Here is a 15,539-nt window from a genome sequence, read left to right on the forward strand (position 1 = left end):
ACAATCCACTGCGCAACATGTTATGTCTGAGAATATTTGTTCATTCATCTTCAGGAGCTGCATTATCCTGATCAATGACTGCAGGGAACACTGGGTGCGAGGCGGGAGTGCAGTCTGGAGGGAACCCCAGTTCGGTGTGAATATGTTTCACAGACACTAATCTCTAAACTAAGCTCACACTACGCTTAACCCGCATAAGGATGAGTATAAGGATCTAAATGTAATTAATGATGTGCTGTAATAATTACTTGCTCTGAATTTGTCCAGGATGCGTTATAACCAGAATTACATAACACTACCCTCTTGATTAGAACGAACAGATGAGTGCAGTGCCAGATGTTGTTATAAAAAGTGTTTAAAACTGTCAATTTGTCAATAGAGATTTTGCACTGTTCATTTAACTTTAATGGTATAAGTGCTTATAGCAATTCTATATGCACATGAGCACATACATACTGTATACACATAAACTGTGTACTGTAATTTATATTACAGATACAAGTGATTTATCAGTAATCATCCTTTGGTTCTGTTGTGTTCCCTCTGTGCCATGTTTTTTTTTATGAGCACACACTGTTAGAAACTTTTTAATTGGTTAATTAACCCTTAGCAAATCCTTTTTTGTGCCAAAATAAACATGCAGAATTGTCTTTATCGGTTGTTAAAAGGTGTGCATGTAGGCCATTAGTTAATTATTTGATAATGTTCTGTTTACACGTTTTTGGCGACACTTTTTATGTTTCCATGTTTTATATTTATATAATAAATGTTATCTTCCATGTTAGCGAAAGTAATAAATTCATTTTTGATAAAAAAAAAAGTAAGTAAAAAGTTTAAAAAAAAATAATAATAATAAATGTTCATATAAAGGCTGTGTTCTGAGACCATGTACACCAAAACAACAAACATGAGCAAACGACAACCTTGAGATAAATGTGAAACATTAACCCAGTTTCAGATGATTTAAGGATATAGTATAATCGCATAAAAGTTAAGTATAGTCATAAAGCTGAGAATGAACATATTGTTAAACTGTATTCAGCACAGGTGTTATTTTTCTTGAAGGAACGCCCAGTTACCCTTATCAACAAGGTGTTTATTTATTATTAAATTAAGTAAGTCTGCTAACACCTTAACCCTCTATTACTGCCTGTGCATCCTGTTAGGCTGTTAGAATAAATATAAATTTCTACATGGAAAATAAAATAAGTATATAAAAAAAAAAAAAGTACAGTCTGGCTTCTTTTTGTTGTGTTATGAGTGCGTGTGCCGCTCTGGCACCGTCATGCTGATGGTGGAAAGATAAGATTATGGTGGTTTGTTTTGTGTCTTTGTTTATGATCAACTCTTTACGAGTGCAGTAAAACTTATCACTGACCAGGTTGATACTCAACCCATGCAGATATACTGTCAAACAGACTGAGTCATAGCAAATCCCCAAGCTAACACTTTTGTTTTTGAGCATGCCCTCAATGGTTTGAAGCAGCGTGTAGGATTTGTTTCCGTTTTTTAATCAGAGGATGTGACAACTTTAAGTCAGGTGTATTAATGAACCCCGGTTTAGTGATCATTAGCAAATCATTTCCTAAAATCAGATCAAAGTGAAAGATAAATAAACAAATGGATTAATAAATAAATAGGGTAAACAAATAGACAAATAAACAATCGCATAAAGAAACTAATTGGTAAACTAATTAAATAGACAAACAAATGTAAGTAAATAAATTAATTAATAAGTAAGTGAAATAAATAAATCACTGAAAAGTAAATAAGAAAATATGGTGAACAAACAGATATGTAAATAAATAAGTAAATAAATAAATGAATAACGAATAAATGCATGCCTACATGCCTAAAGGTTTTTTTATGCATTTAAGTGGATGTTTTTTAAACGGGCCTCTAAAGGATTTTCAAACTGCTTCAACTTGTTCCAGTGTAAAAAGCCTTGTTTTGTATTTCAAAATAAATTTGACCATTTACTAGAAAAATCTCTGAAGATTTCTTATAATTGAATTGCCTGTAATATCTTATCGTTTCACTGTATTGGAATCTTTTCTGATCGCCACCAAACTTCAGTTGACATTCATTCACTCGCTCATCGTCTATCCCGCTTTATCCTGTCTGTACAGGGTGTACAGGGGGGGCCTGGAGAGAGACTATCCCAGGGAGACTTTGGGCACTAGGAGGGATACACTCTGGATGGACTGCCAACCCATCGCAAGGGTTCAAAACAAGTCACATCTGATTTCTTTTAAATAGGATTGAAACGGCTATTTGGGGGGAAAAACTTAATCAAACAAACATTTGTCAACAAATTTCATTTTCAGTTAGTCAGGTTGTGTTATGAATGAGTTGTGATGTCACATGGCTTATAAAAAATTCTTTTTGGCGGAAATGGTGGAGCACATTACAGAGAATCAGTTACAAAAAACTTTCTTTAAAAGTTTTTTTAAAAGTGAATTTCAAAGTATGGGAAGGTTTTACATTACAATACAGTGTAGGCTGTATGACCAATCTTGTGTGTCATCATCTGAGTAATATTGTGAATTTTAATCCTTTGCCTGTGGCCAACCTGTGAAAACACCAGAACCGTGGTGAACCGGATGATATGCATATTAACTGATCTTCTGTTCTTTTGAATCATAACACTTTTTTTTTTTTTTTTTTTTTTTTTTAGTTGTGCACATTTATGATAATTATTTATTGTATATAGTTTCCACTTTATTGTGCTTCTTTGAACAAGTCAGATTGTTTTGTGGCAGACTGAACATGTTATACAGTAGGAGTGTAACGGATCACAAAACTTGCGGATTTTTGGTCACAGAAATCACATTTTACATCCCATGTATTACTTACAGTGATAAACAACACGTAGCTTCTGCCTGTTGTTCTTAATGAAAACAATAAGTTCAATGTTTTAAATACAATCATAAAAACAATTGTTAGTTGTAAAATTAAAGTATAATATCTATATGCGAATAAAATACATTGTGATATTAGCCCAAATATAACGCCGCACAACGGCAGGAAAATGTAATTTTGCACTATGATCTTTAAACTTGCTGCAGTGTGCTGAACTATGGCGAGAGATCCATATGGATCAGAGATCAGCTCCAGTCTGTTACACAATCAAGTCTCAAATAAATAGCTGATTAGTTTTCTCGCTTTAAAACACATCTGTGTCATTAAGTGTGTGCATTTTGTAGTATTGTAAAGTAGGGTCAAGTCATCATATCTCCATTCTGCTTTTGATGTCGATCTCAAATATTGGATCCGCTGATTTCAGGAACTGAAATGTTAAAATAATCGACCCTAAAACTTTGGATTCAACTCCGCACAAACAAACTTTACAATAAGATGTATGCCATTTGGTGGTGACCAACTTGCTGTACATTTGTCATTGTTTTTCTCAGCAGTTGAGGGTTGAGAGCACAACACTAGCAGCTTGTGGTGCTGGGGTTTGAACCTATGACCTTCTGATTAGTAGTCTACCATCTTAACCACTGGGCTGCCTGTTAAAATTACTTTATATACAGTGGTGTGAAAAACTATTTGCCCCCTTCCTGATTTCTTATTCTTTTGCATGTTTGTCACACTTAAATGTTTCTGCTCATCAAAAACCGTTAACTATTAGTCAAAGATAACATAATTGAACACAAAATGCAGTTTTTAAATGAAGATTATGTTATTAAGGGAGAAAAAAAACTCCAAATCTACATGGCCCTGTGTGAAAAAGTAATTGCCCCCCTTGTTAAAAAATAACTTAACTGTGGTTTATCACAGTTAAAAGTTCAATTTCTGTAGTCACCCCCAGGCCTGATTACTGCCACACCTGTTTCAATCAAAAAATCACTTAAATAGGAGCTACCTGACACAGAGAAGTAGACCAAAAGCACCTCAAAAGCTAGACATTATGCCAAGATCCAAAGAAATTCAGAAAAAAATGAGAACAAAAGTAATTGAGATCTATCAGGCTGGTAAAGGTTATAAAGCCATTTCCAAAGCCTTGGGACTCCAGCGAACCACAGTGAGAGCCATTATCCACAAATGGCAAAAACATGGAACAGTGGTGAACCTTCCCAGGAGTGGCCGGCCGACCAAAATTACCCCAAGAGCGCAGAGACAACTCATCCGAGAGGCCACAAAAGACCCCAGGACAACATCTAAAGAACTGCAGGCCTCACTTGCCTCAATTAAGGTCAGTGTTCACGACTCCACCAAAAGAAAGAGACTGGGCAAAAACGGCCTGCATGGCAGATTTCCAAGGCGCAAACCACTTAAGCAAAAAGAACATCAAGGCTCGTCTCAATTTTGCTAAAAAACATCTCAATGATTGCCAAGACTTTTGGGAAAATACCTTGTGGACCGACGAGACAAAAGTTGAACTTTTTGGAAGGTGCGTGTCCCGTTACATCTGGCGTAAAAGTAACACAGCATTTCAGAAAAAGAACACCATACCAACAGTAAAATATGGGGGTGGTAGTGTGATGGTCTGGGGTTGTTTTGCTGCTTCAGGACCTGGAAGGCTTGCTGTGATAGATGGAACCATGAATTCTACTGTCTACCAAAAAATCCTGAAGGAGAATGTCCGGCCATCTGTTCGTCAACTCAAGCTGAAGCGATCTTGGGTGCTGCAGCAGGACAATGACCCAAAACACACCAGCAAATCCACCTCTGAATGGCTGAAGAAAAACAAAATGAAGACTTTGGAGTGGCCCAGTCAAAGTCCTGACCTGAATCCTATTGAGATGTTGTGGCATGACCTTAAAAAGGCAGTTCATGCTAGAAAACCCTCAAATAAAGCTGAATTACAACAATTCTGCAAAGATGAGTGGGCCAAAATTCCTCCAGAGCGCTGTAAAAGACTCGTTGCAAGTTATCGCAAACACTTGATTGCAGTTATTGCTGCTAAGGGTGGCCCAACCAGTTATTAGGTTCAGGGGGCAATTACTTTTTCACACAGGGCCATGTAGGTTTGGATTTTTTTTCTCCCTAAATAATAAAAACCATCATTTAAAAACTGCATTTTGTGTTTACTTGTGTTATCTTTGACTAATAGTTAAATGTGTTTGATGATCAGAAACATTTAAGTGTGACAAACATGCAAAAGAATAAGAAATCAGGAAGGGAGCAAATAGTTTTTCACACCACTGTATATATATATATATATATATATATATATATATATATATATATATATATGTATATGTGCGCAAAATATGTATACTAAATATAAATTATGTATATAAGTAAAGGTATATTTTTATAGTATACAGTAGATACAGGGTGTTTCAAAATTTGGTCATAAGGGCATTTTTTTCTTGTATGAAATTTAAAATCTTTTAAAATAACATATCCAACATGGCTTTGGAACTGACGATAGAAGATCGTATAATAATAGACCTCGAATCTGACTTAAATCTGATTGAGTTATTTGATATTTGATTTAATTACTATAGTGCTCAATACAAGACAGAAACAGATCACTTATAACTTATGTTATGTAATTGTTGTTTAAGTGTAATTTTCATGTATTCACAAAAAATGTAGTATAATGTCGTGTTTGCTAAACAGTTCATTGAATAGTATGTGTTAATCTTACTTAAATAATTTTGTTGTATTTGTTTACATTTTATTTAACTAATATTTATCATATAGTGATGTACCCTTTTTTTTTTTTTTTTTTTCTTTTCTGGTTTTTCATTTGAGGTTATCAGCCACTTTGAACGATTGTTGCGCAACCTGCTAAGCTGTCGGACACAAGAACTAAAAAGTGATTCTAGAGTTAAGCACGTGTCCCCTGTAGTTGCCTAATGGCTTCTTTCGAGTTTGAAACAGAAGTTGATGTGCAAATTCCCAGGTAACTCGACAAACATAACTTCCCAGAAAAACCATTGCATATGAAAGGAGGAAATCATCTCTGCAGTCAGTTTAAGCATTTGCTATAATTTATACTTCGTAATAAGTTTTTGCCTATACATTGAGACATTTACGCCACAATATGCATTATGGAAGTATACAGAACCAGTTAAAAAAAAAAATCATCAAACAAATACCGTGACCTTAGGTTTTCGTGAATCACATGAAGTGACAGGTTATTTAAATGTCACCCATTTGGTGTTGCTTTTGGTTTTGTACTAGTGCTAGTTGATTTAAATGCTGGAAAGTAATATTTTTAAATAAATGTTTTAGTATTTAAATATATTTTTATATTCATCCAACTTATTCATTAATGGAAGAAACTATTCATTGATGGTTCTAAATAGGGAGCCAGTATTCTTGAATTATTATTATTATATATATATAATGTGTGTGTGTGTGTGTGTGTATGTATGTGTGTATATATATATATATATATAAGTTATTGGATCGTTGCTCCACCAACTCTTCTAAACGAGGTTGAATGTAAAATACACTAGCACTGTGCAACGCTTTAAGTGTTGCTCTATATCTATAATCAACTCTGCCATGTTGCTAAACTTTTTATGAAGGACATGCATATATGGAAGCGGTACTGTATATGGATGAATATTTTCAAATAGTGTTTTAATGTATGTTTAAGTAATCCACCTACCGCCACAGTTTGAAAAAGACTATTCAGATTATTAATTCTTATACCTGTAATGCATGTTTTGTCTGATAGAAGAGTGGACAAATAAAAAAAAATTTAAAAAATCATTTCATTTAAGCCAAGGCCATCTTACCAGAACAGAAATAGGCTTTTTATTTCCTGTGTGAAGCAAACTTCCCCATGCTACATCTGCTAGCAACAAGTCATTGGGTTCAGATGTGTGCTAGTATAGTAGCAGATATAGTAGCTTTTCTTATACCGTCCATTCATAAGAAGAGAGGAATCGCATCTTGTCTAATCAGATGTTTTTTTTTTTTTAATACTCCTACTGATCATGAAAGCTGCAGTTAGACAGGATGAACATGAATAGCCACAATTTAAAAAGAAGTGAAAGTCATACTTCTACCCTACTCTAACCATTTGTTTGATGTAGAGTAATAGAGAGTATTATTTTAAATGAAGTGTTTTTTTTACGTTATTTGTAACAGTTTTCTCATCCTTTCTGAACCAGTGGGAGGGGTTATGAAAGCAATGAAATGCTCAGATCCTCTTTCTTCTTTGCTGGGCCCCCCTTTACGGGAAACCTCAACCCTCTCAGCCTATGAGAGTATCGAGTGAGAGGTGACCTTAGGGGGCTGTTTCCTGTGTGTTCTGCCGTTTTACACCTCTGCAGAGAAAGCTGCCAAAAAAAACCTTGCTTTTTCTAGAAACCCATCATTTAGCCAAAGAAATGTTACACTACAATATATGACGCAACGCGAAAGCAGTAATGGGACAGGTCGGCCTGCCTTTGTGACAGCTTTTAAAGTAATTAAGTATGAAGTGACATGGGTTGTTTACAGAGGAAATAGTGATGACTGCTTTTTACACCTTTACTTTTCATTAAGATAGACTTGTGTATTTTATTTTCTATACTTGGAACTTCCTATTTTGAACATTTGGGGCTTTTGCATTAGCCTGTGATTGGATTTTGATGCTGAGGGATCCCCCCCCCCTCCCCCACCCTTTGAAGTTAGGTTAGCTAAAGGCTCAATAAATTCAGTCATGCGGATTGTTACGGTACATCATTTAATCTTGGACTTTTACATTATTGTAATTAATGTCTAAGAACAATAAATGTATTTGTTCACCCCTGCTTTAGTGACTGTGCACGCTGTATGACTGCAGGTGAGCTGAGCGTAGAACAGCCCAGCTTGATTACAGAAAGGTTTGAGACCAGATGTGGTATCTCTGTCCAGCACTAAGCTGCTGTGCTGAGATAGTGTTCTCAGGATGTGCTCTAATCTCCAGCACAGGGCACAGGGGGTTCTGACTCAGCTGAAGCATGAGCAACGGTCCACGCTGTTTACAGAGAACAGAATCTTGGTGGCTCCTCCTGAACAGACGATCTCGGGATACCGCAAATGCTGATCTCTCTGCTATCAGTCCAGCCAGCCGACAATCTGTTAAATAACGTCCACCTTCAGGAGACAAACAAAACTCGCGTCCTTCTCATTCGTATTTAAATATTATGTTTCTTTGTGTATGCCCAAACTCGGACCGTCTTCACACCCTGCAGTGTGCACGGCGTTCACAGATAAAAACACTGACTCGTTAGGTACAAGGCATTTTTACAGAGTTTAACTTGGTCCTTTGTTCCTCCAGTAGTGAAAAATTACCTTATTTTGGCTTCTGGTTGGCCATACCGTGTTCCTTTTGGGTCCAACAGGGTTGTTTTTTGGTCATGCTTGAACGCACCATTTGTATTGTTGATTTGTTTTGAGTAAACATGAGCTCCATAGACCTCTTGAATATCAAGGTGAAAAAACAAGGTCACATTTCTTTCTTCCAAACCTAAACACTACACAGGACACATGAAGTCTGATCCGATGACACAACAACAGATGTATCGACTGGAAATTGGATGTAATAATAACTAACGTAAATACCGGTGGTAGATATGAAAAGAGTTTGTAGAAATGGTAAAGCTGATCAGCCTTAATGTAATCAGGAAGATTATTATTTCCATGTATACGCGCCTGTCTTTCTGTTCAGCAGAACTCAATAAAACTTAAACTAAAACTTTTAAAAATACAACTTTGTAAGGTTGAGTATGTTAACCTTGTTTACACTAAGTTGTACTTCTTTCATCGTCAGCCAAGTACAGTACACTCCCTGTTAGGTAATCGGAGAGTGAATCACAGATGAGGATTTAAAAAAAAAAAAGTAGATTGGATAAAGATTACCTTTAGTCTTAAAACGACTCCAGCGCATTAAAATAGACTTATACCACTTTAGCGCTGTTATTTCAGCTAATTCTACAGAAAAAGTAGCTTATTAGAAGCTCATTTTAAAGTAGATCATTAAATCCGGCACATAGCTGTTCATAACCTCTTTTAGAGTCAAGACTTTATTTTCACTTATGGTGCAGGTTAAACTTCATGCACATACTGGATGTAATTGACACCCGCTGTACGCTGCCAAAACTCACGGCTTCCCCTCTGTACAACATTTACCCCTCTGACTTCATTCATAGCGCAGGCTTAACTTCAGGCAAATACCGTAGCACTGCCAACGTTTCATTAAATTCTGTTCAGCCAGTTTTGCGTGATGCTGTGACAAAATCTGGCTGGACAGACCGAGACAATTTTCTGAGACTGGATTTGGGCCCTTCAATGTATGAAACGTCAAGATATTTTTGAAAGAGCGAGATTTAACCAATGTACAGGCAAAACCTTTCTTTTATTTTTACAGAAGATGATAACATGTAAATTCAGAAATGTAGTAAGTACTTAAGAGCTGTAAAATTTACTACTGTATAACTTTTCAGTCCTGTCCCACCCTGTCCAGTGGTCTGTTGTTGTTGTTATAATTCCTGTTGTTGTTATTTTTATAAGTAGTAGTAGTAGTAATAGCAGAAGCAGTTATACAAGTATTAGTGTTATCACTGGTACAAGTGGTAATACTGTAGTAGTAATAGTGCAGCAATTGCAGCAGTAGCAATGGTAGAAGTGTTAATGGCAGCAGTAGTAGTAGTTGTACAGTAGCAGTGGTAGGGGCAATAGTACAGGTTGTAATAGTAGTAGTAGTAATAGTAGTAGTAGTAGTATCAGCATTAATAGCAGTAGCGTTAGTGGTAGTAGCATTTAGAACATGACTAAAGAGAGCACTGACAGTTTGTCATGGCTCCTCACAGCAGAGTAACCACAATTTCCCCAATTGCCCTATAACCCAATGCCCAGGCTAACCTTGTAGACCTTTCTAACCACCATGATGCAGATCTAAACTAAAGCTAGATATAAACCAAGTCCATTAATGATCAAGCGCCAATCCCCCAGATTAATCATTCTGAATAGAATCGCATCTTTTTTTACCTACCTTTTTTTTCCAAATACCCTTATGTCAGTTTTATTGTCACATATGTACTGATATGTAATTGAGTTTAAAAAAATAAATAATTAAATCGGTCAGACCTACAGTACTCTTGAATGCGTGATTTGTTTATTGTGTAAGTTATAAGGATCACTGCGTTTTGTGCACTGCACTAAACAGTGCACTAGTCCACAGAAATTGAAATTCTGAAATTGTTCAGAATTTTTTTTTTTTTTTAAATAAATTCGTTTCCATTTTAGATCATGCTGCTGCATGGATTTCCCCCTTTAGTTTTTATTCTGGTCATGTCCCTGTTCTTATCTTCCTGATTAATCTGTTGTCTGATTGTGATAACCTGTTCCATTTTACTAACTAATTAGTTTGCTTTCTTAAATTTTGGTGTTGCTGTGTTTACTTATCACGCTTTCTGTATCGTTAAGTCCGAGTCTAGGGCCTTTGCTACCTATGGTTCTCTGCTTTTTCTGATTATGAAGATCTCATGATGTTAAGCTTCCCTGGATTTAAAAACAATAGACACAAAATGTAGTTTCTAGATTGTCTTCAGTATACCTACAGTACAGCGTGCTAACAGCTGCGTTTCTAGTAAAGAAGCAATTGTGTGTTTGGTTCAGCTACTCTGACCTTTGTGGAAAGTTTTTCACTTTGCTGTGTTTATCAATAAACCGTAGAAACACATGCGCCTCTGTCCCTGTTTTCTCTTTCTTTCCTTGGTCTTGTTCATTAGCTAAACCTGGGTAAGTGTTCTATATGAGGTGAGCATGCAGTCACACACTTAACGTTGACCACTTACTGTTCGTTACGTCTTTGTGGGAGAGTAGAGTTTTTTTTGTCACGGTTGCTGTGTCAGTATCTTGGTTTCCACAAAGCTGTCCGTTCAGACGTGCTCGAACCCTTATTTGGTTTTCTGCCTATTTAAGATGTTGTTTTTAGTAAATCAGCTTTTGTAATTAGCATTCCACCATACGGAGACTCTTTAGAAGGAGGACGCCTCGAATTCTTAGAGTGCTTTTCTTGGAATAGAGAGAGAGAGGCTGAGAGAGAAAAAAAAGACTGCACAAGTTGTTCAACTGGACCCTCTCTCACTGGACCCTCTCTCACTGGACCCTCTCTCACATACATACTCCTCGAGCTACTCGTTCTCACAGTTTTACTACATCACACTGCATCGTCATAGCAACAAAATCCAGGCTGAGCTAATATATAGGCAGTGTTAGACTGTTGTGTAATATTTATTACATTTTATTATTATTATTATTATTTTAAATATGGTTTATACATTTGCTGGCTTAAATTTTAATTTAACTTTTTTTAGTCATGTTCAGCCAAATTTTTCATCTGACAAATGTGCATAAGGCGCCAAAGTTATCACAATCTCATTTTACAGGGGTGTCCGATGTGGAGGTATACATCTTAAACGTCATCGAAATCGATTTGATTATCTCGCTCCGCCGTAATCTTGCAGAGTAAGCACATGGTCGCCCAACACAAACTCTGGCTAAGTGCTTGCTGGAAACGTTCCCCACCTGCGTTTGTGTGAAACTCGTGCAGCACAGCTGGAAAAGCTCTGCTGTGGTGCACCGTGTCACAGTGATGAAATATTCTGGGCCAGCCGAGCATTTTGGGTCAGCGCTAGCACACAGCGGAGGATTACAATTTTAGCTCCTGAGACGATTCCAAATAGACAAAGAGCATTAGTTACAGAGCAAAGCCTACTCCTGGATTCTCTCTCTGGAGACATGTGGGTAGTTTTATTTATTAATTTTTTTCCCTCTAGAACTAACCGCTGCTTCTTTCTGTATGTCCACCAGTGGTGTTGGGAATTGTGAATAAAGCACTGGAATAGATCTAGGTATGTATTCAGCAAACCAAAGTCTGAGTACTTAAGGCAAAAAAAAGCATTGACGATTGTTTAATGATCTCTATTTTTTTGTTTGCTTTTATTTCAATTATAGTGCAGACTAGTGCAGAGACTAACTACACCAGTAGAGATGTTGGGGAAGAGTTTTCACAGCCTTCAATTATTTTTATTTCATATATAATTGCCAAAGATTGCTTTTATTTATTTATATAATCTTTTTTTTAGAAAAGGGAACCTGAACTCACTATAAAATGACAACCATTTTGAATTGTCCTATTTTCTAGCCATTAGCTGTTGTTCCCATTCACTCATGTTAATCGATGATCTCCACCTTTGCACTGAATTAGTTTGATAACATTGACACTATTTTCAGTACATGTTCATATTTCATCTCTCTTCACCCCGACCTCCTATTCCTCATTACATACCCAAGTTACTAATCACGAGTAGCTGTGTTTACGCAGATCATTACATTAAAGGCATTACCTTGTTTCAGGTTTAGCACGGATGTTGTGTATAACTCGGCTGAGACCGGCACGCAAGCAGATTTCAAAGTGGAGCAGTTTCCTTCAGGGCTAAATTTTGTCATTAATTATGTTAAAGCTTCTTTTGTTTGCTCTCCTCCCTATTCAGATCTCTACAGCAGTACACAGCTACACCCCTTAGTGTTAACAATTGATGTAACCGTTTACAAATACATTACTCAGAGTAAACAGAGTGTGTTCTAAACTGAGATATATGCAGATACGATCAGGAAGCACATCGTTAGTTAGTTGATTGATTTAGAATGTTCACGCAGCATCTGGCTGAGACTCGACATGTGCATCAGGGCTGGGATTCCATTCAACCGCAGGTTGCTTGTCAATTCAGTTCAATTCGATTCAGTAGAATTAATGTTTATGTTCTTATTTGTCTCAAGCAGCTGTATTTCCTACAGGTTTTAACGTATTATAACTGCTAAATGTATTTAATATGCATTGAAATGCTGTGCAACGTTTTGTTTGTTGTAATGTCGCATCCCCTTTTTTTCCCTTGCCGATCTTTTGTGCCAAACTCCAGTCTAGTCCATTAACGTAAAAGTAGAAGAAAAATTTATAATTTGACCAAATATGGAGGATAAGGGCATTTTGCGATAGAAACCGTGGTATATTTCAAAGGAGATTTTAACATTTCTCAGTCAAAAACAAGTAATCGATTAATTTAATCGATCAATAAATGACTGATTAAATTGCATAATTGATTAAATTGCAGAGCTCAAAAGAACATGACACAAAAGTGAGCAGTCAGATAAGCTTATAAGTCAAAGAAAGACCAGAATGTCAGTAAGCAATGCATTTAAACATTTTTACACCTGAGGTAACAACGTCCTGCCCACTTCTGGCAAAAGTGGTGTTAATTACTGTATGGCAGTGCCAAAACCCACAAACAAAACCAGTCACGAAGCACTTTCAGCAAGAAAACACACCTTACGATCGTGTTCTCATTAATCAATGCTTTGTCTTCTTAGTAACTGCCTCGAAGTTATTCTGAACTGCCTCCGAAACATCCTTGATGTGCTGTTCACAGCTTACAAGCTACAAAACTGCCTAGCTTCTTGCACAAGGCTGAATCCCAAATCCCTCCTCATAACCCCTGAACAAGGGCACTACTTGCCGTGTGGAACCAGGGATTTTAACCTATATAGCGCACTAGCTTTCTGTTTTATGCTATTTGTGATTTAACCTCTGAACTGTTAGTTAGCTTTTACTTAGAAAGCTTGAAACGTTAACCGCACGTCATTTTATGAGGTGTAAAGCACGGCATATTCCATAGTATCGTCTCTATTGCAATAGCACAAGCACTAAATGAGCTAACGCGAGCAAAAGCCACAGGAATCACATATTTCTACACCGTCTGAAGCAATCGCGTTATGATAACAAATCAAACTTCTGCAAATTAAAATCCTTATTACCTTCACCATCCATATTGACGTGCTTATTTTTCTGCAAAGTTCACTAAAACATTCTGCATATGAAAATAATCAACAGAACTAAAGCTATCTATCACCACTACAGTAGGTTACTGTTTTATCGGCATGACAAAGCATCTGGGAAGTAATTTTTAGGTAATCTTTTTTTCCCCCTTTTTTTTTTTTTTTCTCCTCTCTACTGCTTTGGGAATAAATATGTACCGGAGTGATGTAGCTGAGGTTGAGTAACGGACAGAACCGGACTGTTTGTTTACACATAAGGGTTTGTTAGTGGAGGCGATGTGATACGGTTTAAGAAGAGAACAAAGCAGAAATACTCCTTGTTTACACCAGGCCACTTCGAGGTTTAACTCCGAAAACAAATACAGAGATTTGTGATCTATTCGGAGCACTGAACAGGAACAGATGCAGATAGTGACATTGTGTTACGCATCTATTACAAACCCTTTCCTCATCCTGTGCTTACTGGTTTTGTGTCAGTGTTTTTCTAAGCTCTGGAAGTCGTTCAGGTTTTAGCCCTAGCTTGTCATGGTATCAATGTCAGAACAGGAAGGGTGGGTTGGCTGTCCATTGTAATGTAGGTCAGTATAGAAGTGCTTATTGTTTTTGAAAAGAATAATCCCAGTGGTTACACGCGTCCCCATACTGGTATGTTTGTGTGTGTGTGTGTGTGTGTGTGTGTGTGTGTGTGTAGATTGCTTTTTTTTCATCTGTTCAAGCTTATGTCATCAGTGTATAGGACAACACTTGCGTCAAATCCCGGATGAATACGGATCAGTGATGGTACACCAAAACAACAACAACAACATCAAATAAACTCAGCTGAATCTAGATGTACCGTATGGCAAAGCCAGCAATGGAAGGTGCTGAGACTAGGCACCAAGTCTGATGCCTCAGTCAAATGCATCACACAGTCAATCCACACCTCTCCTGAGTCAATCTAAAACACTTAGCTGGTATTTCCATGGTATTTCTGATCATTTTTACTGTTGTTTATTTTTATTTTTTATATTTTTGACCTCATAAACGGTCATCGTTTCACACCAAAACCCACGTTCTTATCAAGTCTTCTTGGTATTTGTCATGTGTGAGTAAGTGACACTGCATGGCCGCTATTGCTGCTTGATCTGATAGCGTTAGGTCAGGTCGTTGCTCAATAATGTTCCAGGTTTACTGCTCATATTGTACTTTATTACCAGCATGAGCCAAAGAACTGAACAGAAGTCCATGACCTGAAAACTGGTTGACATGACGTAAACTCAACTAACGACACAGACCTGAGTCAAAGGAAACGAGGTTTAACAGATTCTCTAAATGAGTTTTTAGGCAGAATTGGGAGTGTCACATGGTGTAAATGATTGTGCAGATTTGCTTCTTGTAATTTCTAATGTTGTGAAGGGTACTTTTTTTTTTTTTTTTCTTTTTTCTTCCCTTGAGATAGAATTATGGAATAGTTTAATCTGACAACCCCAAAAGTATTGTAGTTTAAAAAATTGACAAAGAAACTGTTATTTGGCTTGTGCTGGTAAAAAGGTACTGTGTAACAGTAACCATGGAACATTATTAAGCAACAACCTGACCCAACACTGATATAATCTGTTTCATCGCCAGACTTGCAAGTCACTTGTTGCCATTTAAATACAAGCCTCATCATTATCTCTTCCCTAAATTGATCGGTTTGCCCTTTCATCACTACTGAAATAAATAACTGCTGATTAATTCAGTTAGTTGTTTCCTCTTCCAATATCTGTTTCTTTTAGTTCATATTA

General features: G+C 36.8%; 1 long non-coding RNA gene across 2 annotated transcripts in view; it reads left to right on the plus strand.

The window, feature by feature from the left end:
* Positions 1 to 15,539, plus strand: part of LOC128517964 (uncharacterized) — a 79,041-nt gene that overhangs the window by 40,184 nt on the left and 23,318 nt on the right. The window contains exon 4 of one of the 2 annotated variants that reach the window (XR_008357546.1): positions 55 to 784. The exons of the other annotated variant lie outside the window; for it this stretch is intronic. This is a non-coding gene — a long non-coding RNA (uncharacterized LOC128517964). Of the gene's footprint in view, positions 1 to 54; positions 785 to 15,539 lie in introns of those variants that run through there. 2 annotated transcript variants of the gene reach the window in all.

The sequence above is a fragment of the Clarias gariepinus genome, chromosome 1 (genome assembly GCF_024256425.1).
Source record: "Clarias gariepinus isolate MV-2021 ecotype Netherlands chromosome 1, CGAR_prim_01v2, whole genome shotgun sequence".
In the NCBI taxonomy this organism is placed as follows: domain Eukaryota; kingdom Metazoa; phylum Chordata; class Actinopteri; order Siluriformes; family Clariidae; genus Clarias; species Clarias gariepinus.